We start from the raw sequence: 14,389 nt of genomic DNA, 5'->3' as shown, positions 1-14,389 counted from the left end.
TATAGAAGTACTTGAAGGCAGTCTCAACACCCCTCTACAAAAATGGCCCTCTAATGTTGCCCAAATACGATGGTCAATATTTAGGCCAGCATATGCTCCATGTGTTAGTGCCGGGATAGCTTTCTGCACATAGAATGAACGTATTGGAGAGAGTGTAAATTTGCCATATTCAAAATGTAGTCTTCGACCTTGAATGGTGAAAGTTGCCATACGGTGCTTCAAATCTACTACCCAGTCCCATTCTCTGATGGATTTATGGATTAGAACTCCCAAATAGCGTACCACTGAAACAGACTCGATTGTTTCACCTGCTACAGTCCATCTGAAAGATTTATTGGAATGTTGATAATTCGTTCCAAATGTTATAATTTTTGATTTGCCGGCGTTGATTGCGAGATCATTGTCCTGTAGATAAGAAACCAATTTGGTCAGTAGTCGTCGTAACCCAATCTCAGTTTGATCAAACAGCAAAATGTCATCAGCATAAAGCGCCCAACTGATCTGATGGCCATTTACCTTAGGTGGAAAACAATGGACACTGTTCAAGGCTTCACAGATGTAAAGTTTAAACAATAGAGCTGCCAAAGGGCACCTTTGTTTTACACAATTGGTTGTTGGTACTTCATTCATCAAAAGACCACTGCCATTGATGCGCACTCGAATTGTTGTTTCATTATGGAGAGCCATTAGTGGATGCAGTAGGGATGGCGGGCAGGCCCATATCGATAACTTTTTTCAGAGTTTTGTTCGATTGATGGTATTGAACGCCAGCTTCATGTCTATAAAGGCCATAAAGACTTTTTTATGAGACTTCATAGCTTCAAGTTTCAAAAGCGTCACAATTAGAAGATTTACTTCAGTTCCGACTTCTCTGGTAAAACCAGTTTGACGAGAATCCATTAGACCGATGGAAGTTGCCCAGGCAGTAATTTTCCGCTGTAAGCAGGTAGCAAAGATCTTCCCTATTATATCCAAGAGGGCAATAGGGCGATAGTTGGCAGGCTCGTACCTATTGCCTTTCTTGAATATAGGAATAATTACTGCTGATTTCCAGGAAGTCGGAATTTCCTTTGAGACAGATATAAGGAAAAAGAGCTCTACGGTGAAATGGGCCCATTCCTCTTTTCTTGCTTTAAGCATTATATTGGTCAGCCCATCAGGACCGGCAGCTTGACAGTTTAATTGTTGTATTATTTTTATTTTATCCTCATGATGTTCACAGACATCTCAGGGCTCCGAATTGACTGAAGTTTCTGCCTCTGCGCAGGCATGGCCATCATTAAAGACACCTTTGAAATGATCTTCCCAGGCTGACATAGTAATCCCGGTTGCCAAAGTTGCTTCTTGGGCGGAATTTTTATTAAAAATGTTTCCACATTTCTCTAGAATTCTGTTGGACAATCAGATTCAGGCTGTTCTGCACGTTCTTGGTCTCTTATTATTTTGAAAGATTTAAGCCAGTTACGATATTTCATTTGACAGTTCCTGATAGCTGCAGAGAGATCAGCTCCGCATCTGGTCTTTTTTTCTTTTCAAGACTTACTTGAGCACTAAAGACATATTTCTTTATGTATGAATTGCATTTTCCATATGACTTTTTTGAGCAGAATTGAGTAATAAAAGAAGAATAATGTATTCTTGTAAATTATTAACTCAAGTCATCGTTTAACCTTTGTCTCAACAAGGTTATATGAGAGTCATTAATCTTCAGTCTGTTGCCCCATGATTTATTTCTAGTGACCAGATGTACGTCTTCAGATTGACTACTCATTGCATTGACCAAGTTAATTCCAGTATGTGATGATCACAGTTAGATGTCTTATGAATTTTCAGGCTGTCAATTTTTGGCCAGAGAGATGAGGACAGCCAAATGTAGTCCAGTGTTTTCTGGCTTCACTTTCCTTGCCAGGTAATGCTGGCAGGGATGTCGCCTTTGACAGAACCATTTAGCATCTCACAGTTTCTGGCTTTAAAGGCCTGCATCCACATATCGCCTCTGGAAGAGGTGATAACAACATCAGATGACCTTGAGTGATCAAACCAAGAGAAGTTTAGGTCTCCGCAAATTAATATTGCAAGTTCTTGACAAGACGTCAGACAAGGGTCAATTATAGAGATCACTGCTTTGATAAAACTAGCTATCGAGATCATTCCAGGGTTCCAGTATGCGTTTATCAATAATAGATGTTTCAATTTATCATTGTGGACAGTTAGCAGGTTCAATAAAGTCCCTTGAACTAACATATTTAGGTTAAAGATTTGCTTAACCGCCCACCCATGAGTTATTCACCATCGTCAGAAGTCCGGAAAATGGACGATCTCTGTCATTTTTCCCAGCCTTATTTAACAGATGGTATAACCATCTTTAAGAGGAGTCTCCCGCAACCACGTTTCCTGGAGACAGATCGCAATATTATTGGAAAGGGGAAGTGGGAAATCTTGGAACAAATGCTGGAAGCCTCTTGTGTTCCACGATTATATCCCACATAATTCTTCTCAAGTCAGTTGTGCTAGTTATGCTCGATTCTCATTAGAATAGCCAGGCCTCTTGGCATTACGGCCGTTATCTGTTTGGCAAAATTTAGCTGGGGTCCTTGGTGATTTCAGATTGAATTGGTGCCTTAAAGCCTTGCGACTCAATTCATTGGACGATTTCGATCCTTTGACTTGCATTGGAATTTCATCTAATGGTTTGACTTGATCTCTCTCAAGCTGAATTTCAAAGCCATAAGATAGCATCTCATCTTTTGCCGCCAAGAGTGTTTTTTCCACTGCTTTTGATTTTATGTGTAAAAAAACCTTGTCGGCCGAATCTTCTGTGATGTAATCAATAATCACTATATCATCAGAGGTGATTGTGCGTAATGATGGTATATTATGTAATAGCCGCATGACATTTCTTCTGTTAAGATTAATGTTATCTTCAGGAAACAGGTTTTCCACCCGAATCCTCCAGGCTAAGCTGCTTTGTATTTCGGATCAGGTTCCGTGATTTCTCGGTTGTCATGTCTTACAACTATTTAGTTGGGCCGACGTCATTTTCGGATTGAAATTTGTTATTTTTTTTGTCTCATGTGGGGCAGTTGCAACTGCTACTTTGACGGTCGCCTTAATGACTTTGGAAGACACGGGTTCCAGAGCACTAGGCTTCTGGTTGCTATTTATTGGTACCACAGTCAAACGGTCATCAATGCTTAATGAGGAATCTTCTGAGCTCCGTCCGAGTCAATCAAATAAGTAGAGAATTCGCAAATCTCTAAAGAGCCATCTTGTTCCTCACTTGTTTGGATTTTGTTTTTGAGCTATTAACAGATGGTCTGCGATTGATTGATCTTTGATTATTCTGGAGTTTGCGAGAGCATCTTTGCTGGATTTTTTCTTCTCCTGTTTGCGTTCAAAGAGGCCAAGTTTTTGTGGTGTTGGAAGATTTCTCACAAATTGCTTCACAGTTGAGTTCTTTCTTTGTGTATTTTTGACATTTTTGGAGCGAACAGCTGTTGGAATTTTTGGCTTTGCAGATGTATTCAGGGATTTGATAGAAGATAAAGATTTGGCAGCACCGGAGAAGATTCCAAAAGTCATTTGCTTTCCACTGCTTGCAGCTTCATTTAGAGCATTAGCCGTATTTGGTAAAGTGTGAGGCTGAGATTCTTTGGAAGCCTCACAGATATTAGGCCTGTTACCGACAGTAGAGCCTTTTGGATTCAGCTGCAAAATCAGTCAAACCAACAGTGGAAACAGCCATGAACCAGTTCTATGGTTTTTGGAGTATCTGAAACCAAGTCCTGAGCAATATGTTGGAGATCGGACAGCTTTGTAGTAGAGAGAATAAGTGGCTCCGGTAGGACTTGCAGCGTGACGATATTCTGGGACCCATCGTCAACCGTTGTGGGATTCACGAGTTCAGACTCAGGTTTCCTGAACTTGTTGTGCCTTAACCATTTCATGCACTCGAGTATTCCATTCATTAACGAGGAAATATCCTCATGTTGTCTGGCTACGAGATCGCCCAAGCGATATTGACATTGGGCAGAAATTTCAGCCTCTCTTTCTAGTCTTTTATGTAAGGCCGCATTTGTGATCTCCATATTTCCCAATTTAGAGGTTAAGTTGTTTAATTGTGAACCTTGGTCTTTCAATGAATCATTTATGGATTCATAAAGCTTTATAAAGGGGATAAGTGCTAGTGATGTAGCTGCTAGCATGTTATGAATCTGTATCGCCACTGACAGATTCGTTTTAGTATTTGAATCTTGGGCTGACTCCACGGGCGATGCGTGTTTTGACAGGTCATGCATTTGTGCTGCCAAAGGCTGCTGACATTTGTTGTTTTGTGATGTATTCTCAACAGAATCGCCCATTATTTATCCAGCACAACCTGACATGTCAGTCTCCGGATTATGTATTAACTTATCCGTTAAATTCAGTCGGTTACTATTCAAAGATCTACATTGCTCCAGTCTTCTAGGAGTGGTCAGAATAGATAAAGAATGTGTCACATACTGATCACACTCCTTTAATTCTCGAGCACCTGGAGTTGAAGATTTATTAGCCGATATATTGGAAAAGCTGTTAATCAGTTTTTCCTTGATCTCATAGAAATCAGCAGTCAATTGCTCCGTCAATCGTGCTTCTCACCCAACAAGGTAAATTTCTGATGATCTATGAGGTGGGTACATATGCATTGGCGTTTTGTTGGCGGAGCAGACATCGACGTCAAGACTTGCAGTCTCTGTGAATTTTCACTCATTTGGTCCTGAGTCACGGCTTCATGCTTCAGGATCAATGCCCGACTAGAGTTCTACATGCAGGCATGCTACCACATGTGAGCACAGATTTCCAATTATGACTTCAGGAAAATCAATAGAGGTTGGTATGATGTCTTGCATAGATGAACTTAGGATTCGGTGCCGGAAACACCAGATATGTGATTGTTTGCTGGTGGTAAGGAAAGACCTTTAGTTGTTGAGGAAGCAGTGACGATGTCATGTATATCGAACAGATGGTTCAATTCAGTGTTACTCGCAGCTTGCTCAATCAGAGGAACAAAAACGTATTTAAACTGGCAACTTCTGATGAAATTTGAATTTGCAGCAGTTCACTATCAGTGACATCAAATGGCGACTAAAACGACGATGTATTCACCTCAATAGTATTAATATCAGGGACCTCAATAATTGGAGCCCTATGTTTTCGTACTTGGGCTAGTGAGCGTTCCTTGGTTGGCACCTGCACCGCCGCAGTACATAGAGTGTCAACTGACCCAGGATTTACTAACCGAGGGATTGCTTTGTTGCTGTGGCGGCTGATGGCATTTTTATGCAACTAATGTCCGCCTCACGTAGAGTCTCATAATTTTACAAATGCTTTTGCCAATAATGCCAATGATGGTGGCTCTATTGAGCAAGGCAACACATTTTGGCAATGTTTTTCCACAACGTCATGCTGAGAGACAGAAGCAGTCATATTGTTGCTTACCTCATCAGGAACTACTGAGACTCATTTGTTTCCATTTCTGTTTCTGCTTCGTTGTTACACGGAGGATTGCAAAATGAACCTTGGCGCTCGAGTTCCAGCTAATTTCATTGTTTCTGCCGCATCTGCGGCCCCATTATACAAAACACACAGACCGCTGGCATAATTAGGAGACATGGTCTCAATTTGGTTTCGGTTGGCCGTTGGTCCGGGGTGGACTGGGGTAGACTGGACTCTTCTTGGGACTCAACTCACGCGTAGACCTTTTAAGGTGGAGTCAACCGAGACAGAGTTAATGTTAAAGAAACAGTAACAATGGATCCAAAAGAGTAAAACACAGAAGTCGCTGCAGTTCCTCTCTTGCAACAACGTCTGGGGTAGACTGGACTCTTCTCGGGACTCCGCGCCTGGGCTTTTAAAGATCGTAGAAATTTTCAAGGAGCCTCGGCCTAAGGCCAGACTTGTTTGGGTAAGAGGTTTTGCTTTCTTCTTCCTTCTAAGCTCAACTCCCCTAGGAGCTTCTAGGACATCCCCGACAGTTCTCCCTGAAGGGGACGCAACACTTTGCCTTCAAGGACCGTTGAGGGGGGTGGGGGGTATAAACTAATGGTACATGGGAAGTGTTACGCTCACCTGGTATCCACGGGGACGCCACCCAGCCGTAGGGACTCTGGTATCCTTCTCTGCGGTTCCCAGGTGTGACCAGCGGGGAAGTTCTGCCTGGAATACAGGTGGGCAATGTTCAAGACTGGGCAACTGGGATAAGCAGCCCCCCCACCACCCCGTATGCCCGCAGCCCCCCCGGGGCCTCTCCTCACCTTGTTGTTTATTCAGGTGTGCTCTCTGTCCTGCCTTCTTGGCAGGGGCGCGTTGTCCTTTGTGGGCGAATGCGATCTAGTTACTTCACTGATGCCGGCCCACTTTTAGTCTTTCAGGTAGGTCTTATTGCTGTTGTATATTGTTCTTCTTGCATGCCTTTCTTGGTTTAATAAATGTCTCTTTCTCTTTGTTAGGTGCGCGGAAGTCCAATGTGATGCATTGGCTGAATTGGGTCTCGCCGGCAAATGATGGCGTATAAAGAGTGCTATGATGCGGTAAGTAGGCGCTATGCGCAGCGCTATGATGCCTTGCCTTTGCTAACCTGTTGTCTTTTCTTTCCCATAGATCGCGGTGCTCACCCGGTGTATGAAATCCCGAGGCGATGCTGGTCGAGTGGCGATTTGCGAGGTAAGCTTTTCGGCACAATTTGTTATGTTGTCAAAGTGTCTAATATCTTGTTTCTTCCTTTTTTTTGCAGATCCGTCAGTCCGGGAGACGCGCTGATCCTAGGATGCTGTTCGCAGGAGCTGTGGGCAGCTAGCAATGAAAATTACAGGTAAGCTGCTGCTGCTAACAATGTCCTTTTGTCCCTTTACAGATGCTGTTCTTCCGAGGTTCGCGGGTACAGCTGAACACGATGAGCGTCACGTTGCAAAGTAACGCGAAGCGTGTTATCCAAGTCGGGTGTGGTTTAAATAGCTTTAAGAAAGTAGTCCCGGTAAAGTAGTTCCTAGGCTACCACACCCAAAACACTATACCACATAGCTTGGTTCCAAGGAGCCAAGCTATGTGGATGCCTCCATGTTGGTTGGTACTTGAAATAAAGTAGTTCACAAACAAGTCTTTATTAAGTAGGAGCCTGGCGCCATAGGCGCCAGGACTGGCCCCAAGAAGGCCTAGGCAAAGGATGCCTAAGTTTGTTGGAGACCCGAGCCAAGACCCCTCCTGGCCCATGGGCTTGCCAGGGGGGGGTTTCTGGATGTGGGTCGTGACAGGAAGGCTTGGCTGAAACAACCTTAGAATCCGCGGCTGGGTCCTCCTTTAAACCTCCTGGCTCGTCAACCTTAAAGGAAGACACCACCAAGTAGAGCACGGACGTTTGACTCGCCACTGAGGCTACATTGGCCACAGACTAGGTCCCACTAAGCAATACATTTTTACAAATAGCCCCCAGGGCACTCAGAGTCATAATAAAACACTCAAAGTGCACATTAGCTAGCAAGTCTTTCAGAGAAGAACAAACCTCTGTCAGTTGATACATGTTCATATTATGGCCCTGGTGCACTGTATGCAAAATCCAGTTCAAGACTGGAAAAGAAAACGTGTCCACTATGGTCTCTTCCTGGGCCTGAGGAGCGTAACCCAGGTTATTGATACCTGGCCTCACCTCATGTGCGGGAGATGAACAGAAAGTAGCGGAAGGCCCTGGTTGATTGACGAAAATGTGGGTGTCAGGTAATTAACCTCCCCCATACCACGTAAAAACAATGGGGGTCCATACAAAGATTGGATAGTAGGACCACCTAAGGACAAGCAGATTCAGAGGATACAACAGGAGCCAAAATTGAAACATCAGAGATTAGGTTGGATCCCATGCATTCGATGAAATCCTCAGGATAAGCAGGAATTGATGAGACTAAACAGTCTAGAGTAGATGGTAGAACATAAGGATTCCTTGGTGTCAGCCGACTTAGATGTTCAGAGAAATTAGAAAGCCCTCCCAAGTGAACGTCAAATGTTTCCAACTTGCTGGCCGTACTCTTACCACTGCGTAAGCCTGACATAGTTAAGTAAGCAGCTGGAAGAAGAAAAATTAAGGGGGGGTGCAAATACGTGAGGCCCTCTTAGAACCTCAGCAACCAAAATGGGGTCCACAGTAGTTACGGATCTGTGCAACGTCAAGTGGAACAACCATTCAAAAGTTCCAAGTAGTATAATCTATCAGTGAGCTCAAAGGCACCCTGGCCCGCAGTTGATTGCCGATAAGGTACTACTAGAAAAATGGTAGCACGCTGTACTGATCGTTGGTTTTTTTAACAAATTATGGGAAACAGACGGGGGAAATGAAATATTTGAAGAAGCAAACCAAAGTGAACTGGACTGAAGGGGTACCAGCAACGCTTTCCGTGGTTCCCAAGTAGGTGCAAGATAAAGCAAAATCGAAGGAAGCCAAAGCTTGAATGCCATAACAGAGCACGGGACACCCCTTCCCAGTCCCCCTAGATCTCTTCTTCCTGTACAGAGGTCTTAGGCAGACACTTGGGAAGCGTTGTAGGTTTAATTCAGAAATGTCCAATGCAATGCGGGCTGTCCAACGGACCGAGTAAGAGCTATGTGAGCACCAGACCGCCAAAAAGCCGCTAACGAGTGTCCGTTATTTGAATCGCAGATAATGTGTTCTTGTAGACGCAGCTGAAATGGACTCTTACGGTTTAGCCGTAATGGGAGGACGGTGATGGAAAGTCAGGATTCCAGAGATGCGAGGTCGCGAGATGCAACAAGCACTGTTTTACAGCTTACCTTGCTTTCAGGTGGATGCCTTGCCACCGCAGCCGTGCACGAAAAACACAAAAACACACTGCTGTACTCCGCGTAGGGTGTGAGATTTTGAAGGTGCCTCCTCCTGCTGCAAGTAGTGGAAAGAAAGGATAGACTCCTCAGCTGGCTCCGCTTTCACCTCTGAATGCTTTCTCCTTGTAGACACAAAACACACTGCTACACACCGTCACACACAAGAGCCAAATCTAACTTGTGAGGTAGTGTTAAAGTACAGATTTTGAATAATGGCAAGCAAAATAGGGTATAGCCCCAAGGTACCTAATTTTAATCACAGCCTCTCTAAACAAGATCAAATGCCTAAGAGAAATCTAAAAGAAGTATAGAAAGCATCTTACTCACAGTGGAGTACTTGTACAACATAAAGACACGGTCAACTGTTGATAGAACAGATCTGAATGCACCCTGAATCGGATTTGGAATGGGCTCATCTTAATAATAATAATAATAATAATAATTTAGCATTTATATAGCGCTATGAACCCTCAGGTATCTGAGCACTGCTTATTATTACCCACGGTGTGTGGTGCTCATTTATCGACCTAGGAAGGATGAAAGGCCGAGTTTGGCCCTGCCGGTATTTGAACCGGCACCATGTCAAAGCGAGCACTCTACGCCCTGTGCTAACAGAGCAGATCTTCCATCCATTGATGGACTGCTTTAAGAATGAAATAACAGAAGATTTTACAGTCAATGGGACTCATTACAAGTCCGGCGGTAACTGTGCCAGTAAAACCAGCAGGTTGCCGCTGGATTTGCAATATTTAGCAGTGCCTGACTTGCCAGAATCACCACAGGATTACGACTCTGGTGTTCCAGGAAGTCAGGCGCTGGTAAGTGCAATTCCCCATTCCCATAAAAATCAAAATGGGGAACACTGAGGCACCTGCACCATAAATAACGGTGCCTCAGTTACGGTCTGCTTACCGTGGTCGCTTGCCGGGCAGAGTGACTCCGGCAGGCAGGCACATAGTGTGCCGGTCCAGTAACCCGGACCAGCACACTCGTAATGAGGCCCAATGTCATTAAAATTAAATCTACCCATAAGGTGCATTATTTTATAGAGGAACAATAATATTGTTATGCCAGGAGAGCGGAAATCTAAATACCTTAATAAATTAAGAAAAGCTTTCCCCAGCTGGACAATAAATGTTGAATTATTCATGCCGGCACAAAATTCCTTTGGTTTGATTAAGTATTGCATCTCTATTGCTCTTCCAGAAAAATTGAGAAAACTCTTTCCAAATATTTAATGATATTCTTCCGGCTGAGGAGACCCTATACATATTTCAGACTTCCTTGCTATACAATAATCCTTTGAGTAGACTGCTCGAACCCAATCTCGAGATGTTCCTTTTATTAAAGTATAAGCGTTGCTCAACTTTCATGAGCAACCATTACATTAAACATACACCTCGACCATGACATTCAGCCTAACAATAACATACGGGGTTCTCCAAATCTCCTTTCCTGCATATTGTGGCAACAGGGCCCTTTGCCCAACAATAGAGGATAGCAGATAGAGTAGCTGGTTCCTCCCCCAGCATGATCGTGTCCATGATATCTGTCCACCAGGATCAATACACAGACAGCAGCTAAGGAAAAGTGAACATCGGGCACTCGTCAATAATGCCACATTACCACATTACCACAGTTCAGATCATCATGTAAGGCCACGCAGGCTCCTTTGCAGCTGTCCTTCTGTTCACCTTATTTATTTATTTTTGCTTTCCACATTCTAAACACCCTACAATGGGAATGCTACACGTACAATAACTGATACGTTACGCTGAGGTGATAGGTGGATCAGTTACTTTACCCGTGGGCCCAAGAACGAGCAAGAGTAATGTTGAAGTTGGGAAGTAATAGCATATACATCTTTAGGCATATGTAGAGACAGTCAAGAGCTTGCTGCATGCAGCATGAATTAACAAGATTATAAAGGCGCCACCATGACAGCTGACTGGAAGATTCAGTGAGCGATGCCTTCAGAGGCTATGCAGCACTCTGATGTTAAGCACTTACATCAGTGCATTATTTACCATGTGTAATGCGAGCTTCCCACATGTCATCCCACGTCCCTATTGGGCTTTAAGTGGTACTAATAGTCGCTGCATCTCCGGTCGGCGCCCAGCGAGGAGATTTCCGGGTATGCAGTAGTGGGTCTTTGAAGAACATGTTGCTAGCCAAAGCCGTTGCGGCAGCAACAACATTATCGGGATCAAGGCAGCCCATCTGGGACAGGGGCTGAATGCGTGTCATCTGAAGCTTACATCTAGAAAGACCGAAACCTTGAAGTCAACACAAAACATTCACTGCCACCATTCCCTCTGAAGGATGCGCTAAAACTATGCAGACACCTTAAAACCGATGTATTAATTATTCCCTAAAACGTAAACAAGTTGCTAAATAAAAATGAATGATCAGAAGGTTTCGCTTCTACATCTCTTAACTGGCATGATCAGGATTCCCTGTACCAATTTAAGGAGGAATTAAGATGCCTGGGACGTGTAACTTGCACTGCAACGGAATCATCTCAGTTTGAGCCATTAAGGCAAGAATTTGCGATGCATCTAAAATCGGCATGGATTAAAAACTGGGGGTCAAGCATATACAAAGCTACCTCGGGTTTGACGCTCTAAAGCTGGCAGTAGGGCGGTTGGGGGTTACTTCCTCTCTGCTGACGGCGGAAGCAGAAAGGGGAAGTTCGACCCCATATAACCTCACAGCCGCAGTTGTGCGAATGGAGGCAGGGTTGGCCCCCAATAACCCATTACCAGGACACTTGCACGGTTGGGGACGTGTAAACTTTAGGTTGGAGGAAAAAAGCTTTTCTGAGAGACAGGGCTAATGCTTCATTTGGCGCTGCTGGAGAGGATGGGCGGAGGCGGTAGTGCTGGGTTTAGCGCAGGGGCTCGTGGCTGCGCCCCCGGTGTGGCAGTGCAGACCCCTATGGTTGGGCAGGATGAGGCTGTGTGTTGTGATGTATATGCTCCAGGGTTAGCGAGGCGATGGACGTGCTTCTTGAGGTACTGGAGGGTGATGCGCTGCACACGGGTGCGGTGTATGGAGGCATTTCTAGGACTGGGACAGGCTGTTTGGGTCGAGGAGGATGCGCTGTGAAAAGTTGGCATAGGGATGGAGAAATGGGGCGTTTGTTTTGGGGTATATCTCGTTGAGGTGGCCACGTTGTTTGGGGCTTGTTGCGCTGACAACAAATGGATCACCTACCTGGCTCCCCGTGCTCCTACTTCAAACTGTCTCTGTAAAGCCTGCTGCTGCCGCCTCCTCTTGCTGCTGCTTTAAACCGAGTGCAGCTGAATGAACTCCACTTCCTACTTCCCCACCGTAAAGCGTTGTGGGCTAGAGAGTCTGATTTACAAGTTTACCGTAAACACAGAAGAAGGACGGCCGTTGCCGAGGCAAGGTTTGGGAACGGGAGGAGGAGAGATGTTTTGTGTGCGCGTATCTTTTATTTGGAATGTAATATTTGGGTTGCTATTAACTACGAATACAGCGAGCATACACATCTGTAACACCTTGTGTTAAAATAATAAAGATATTTCCATGTTTCTATCTCCTTTGATTTCCTTATTAGCATATAACGTGCTAAATACATTAAAAGGGGCAGTGCTGTGTGGACAATGAGGGTATGGGCACATCAGTGGCAGATTTAGCAAGGGTCCCATGGGCAGAGCTTATGTTGGAAAGAGGTTATGGCCATCACAAGTGCAACAATAATGACATTTACACATGTTGATGTGATGTCCATGTGATACATCACGTGGACAAGGAAATAAAGGTGACCGAAAAGCCTGCAAAGGGCAATTCCCGCTCAGCTCCCCGAGCTACATAAGCCTGGAAGTGTTTTTGTGCTGGTGAGTGGCATGCGGGTGATAGGTGTCTTGGATGACAAGTATGACATGACAGGAAAGACAGTAATGACAGTTGCAGGAATGAGGAGACTGAAAACCAGGATGTGAGGTGGAAAAAACCTTGGCCAAAAGCTTTATTTTAGTACCAGCCATGGTGCAAAAGAAAAACCAACCATAACATCACATAAGAAGGATAACAATAATATTTTGGGGACAGAGGGATCAGGTGAACGGGGGCCCTAATCCCAATTACGGCCCGCTCGAGGCTGATCCCTGCCGCCATTCATATGAAAGCTTGTGAAAATTGTTTGGCCACAGCGTGAGCTGTGACTTGTTCATAAATGGCTTGTCTTTTGGAGCAGGTTCTTCCTGCTTTGTCATGTCCTTTCCATGTGAGGAGGGGAGGTGTGCGCTTATGTGCATTTCATTGATGTGCAACCTGACCAGGTTTAGTGCTTGCGCCCTCTCTTGCTCACAGGGTGATTTTCACTGAAGTTATGGCTCTTGATCCACATTTCTTGACAAAACAAACCCCCCGTTGTGAAACCTTTCACTTAATACTCCTCAGGGTGGGTTCTTAGAGCCATTTAGATTTTTTGATAAGTGTTTTGTAGTTTTCCATGGATGGAGGCGTTTTAGCCTCTTGGTGTAGTCTTTGGAGATGAATTTGGCACTTTCTACACACATGATCCACTTGAGTTTTTGAAGCCCTCACACTCTGTTTGTGGGATAGTTATTTCCTCGGGGGTGTGTTCTAGGAGCCTTACTGGGGTCTTCCCTGCTCCTGATCCACTTGTGCTATGAGACCCCTTCAGCGCTTTAGGCTGCTTGTTTTTACAGCAGGGGTGGGTTCAAAGAGCCTTACTAGGATTTTCCCTGCTCCCGATCCACTTGTGTTGTGAAACCCCATCAGCGCTTATGTTGTACTATTTCGCCGATGGGGTGGGTTCTAAGGGCTTTACTGGGAACTTCCCCTGCCCACGATCCACTTGTCTACCCCAGTGCGCATTATCTTGGATATAAAATGCAAGGGGGGTGGTTTCCGGAGCCTTACTAGGTACTTACCCTGCTCCTGATCCACTTGCGGAGAGACCCCCCCCTATGCATGCGTGAAGGTGGATACTTTGAGGTTTACTAGTACATGTTTCTGCTCAAGGCTCTTCCTCCTTTTCTGTTTTGTAAGACCCCTAGAGCTTCAACCTGTATTGATTTGATCTGAAATGGGTTCCTGGAGACTTGATGAGGATCCTATTGTCTCGTGATCCGCTTTTGTTGGTGGATTCTGGGCGCTTGGGTCTTACATAACTATATTATTATAGAAAAATTAAATACTTGACAACAAACCCCTCTGGGTGTCTTTCAAGCCCTTCTTGTAGTTGGATTTCATTTTTATTTTGTTAAAGTGAGGCGTTTTAGCCTCCCCCAGTATTATGCGTACATTCCATACTCTACCTGGCCCTCGCTACAGATTTCCTTACAGTTATTTGCAGGGTGGGAGGGAGGTATTATTTAGACCTGCAGCCATCCTGCTGCTGTCCGTGGGATGGTGAGGAGAAAGAATGAGAAGGGCCACCTTGCCCCCGCCAGATAAAGACAAAATTCTGCCTGGGGCAAGGCGGCCCCTCTTTGAACTTCAAAAGTCCCCGCTCCGCATCCGCTAGGAT

General features: G+C 44.7%; 1 protein-coding gene across 1 annotated transcript in view; it reads right to left on the bottom strand.

Annotated features, from left to right (window-relative positions):
- CYBC1 (cytochrome b-245 chaperone 1) overlaps positions 1-12,196 on the bottom strand; it is a 281,444-nt gene extending 269,248 nt beyond the window's left edge. Inside the window, exon 1 of the mRNA XM_069654604.1 lies at positions 12,082-12,196. The gene's annotated coding sequence lies outside the window, so the exon portion shown is untranslated. The remainder of the gene's footprint in view (positions 1-12,081) is intronic.
- Between the last annotated feature and the right edge of the window lie 2,193 nt (positions 12,197-14,389).

This window comes from Ambystoma mexicanum, chromosome 3q (genome assembly GCF_040938575.1).
Source record: "Ambystoma mexicanum isolate Mex_15411 chromosome 3q, UKY_AmexF1_1, whole genome shotgun sequence".
In the NCBI taxonomy this organism is placed as follows: domain Eukaryota; kingdom Metazoa; phylum Chordata; class Amphibia; order Caudata; family Ambystomatidae; genus Ambystoma; species Ambystoma mexicanum.
The sequence above is the reverse complement of the archived record's forward strand: the minus strand, read 5'-3'. Positions and strand labels throughout refer to the sequence as shown.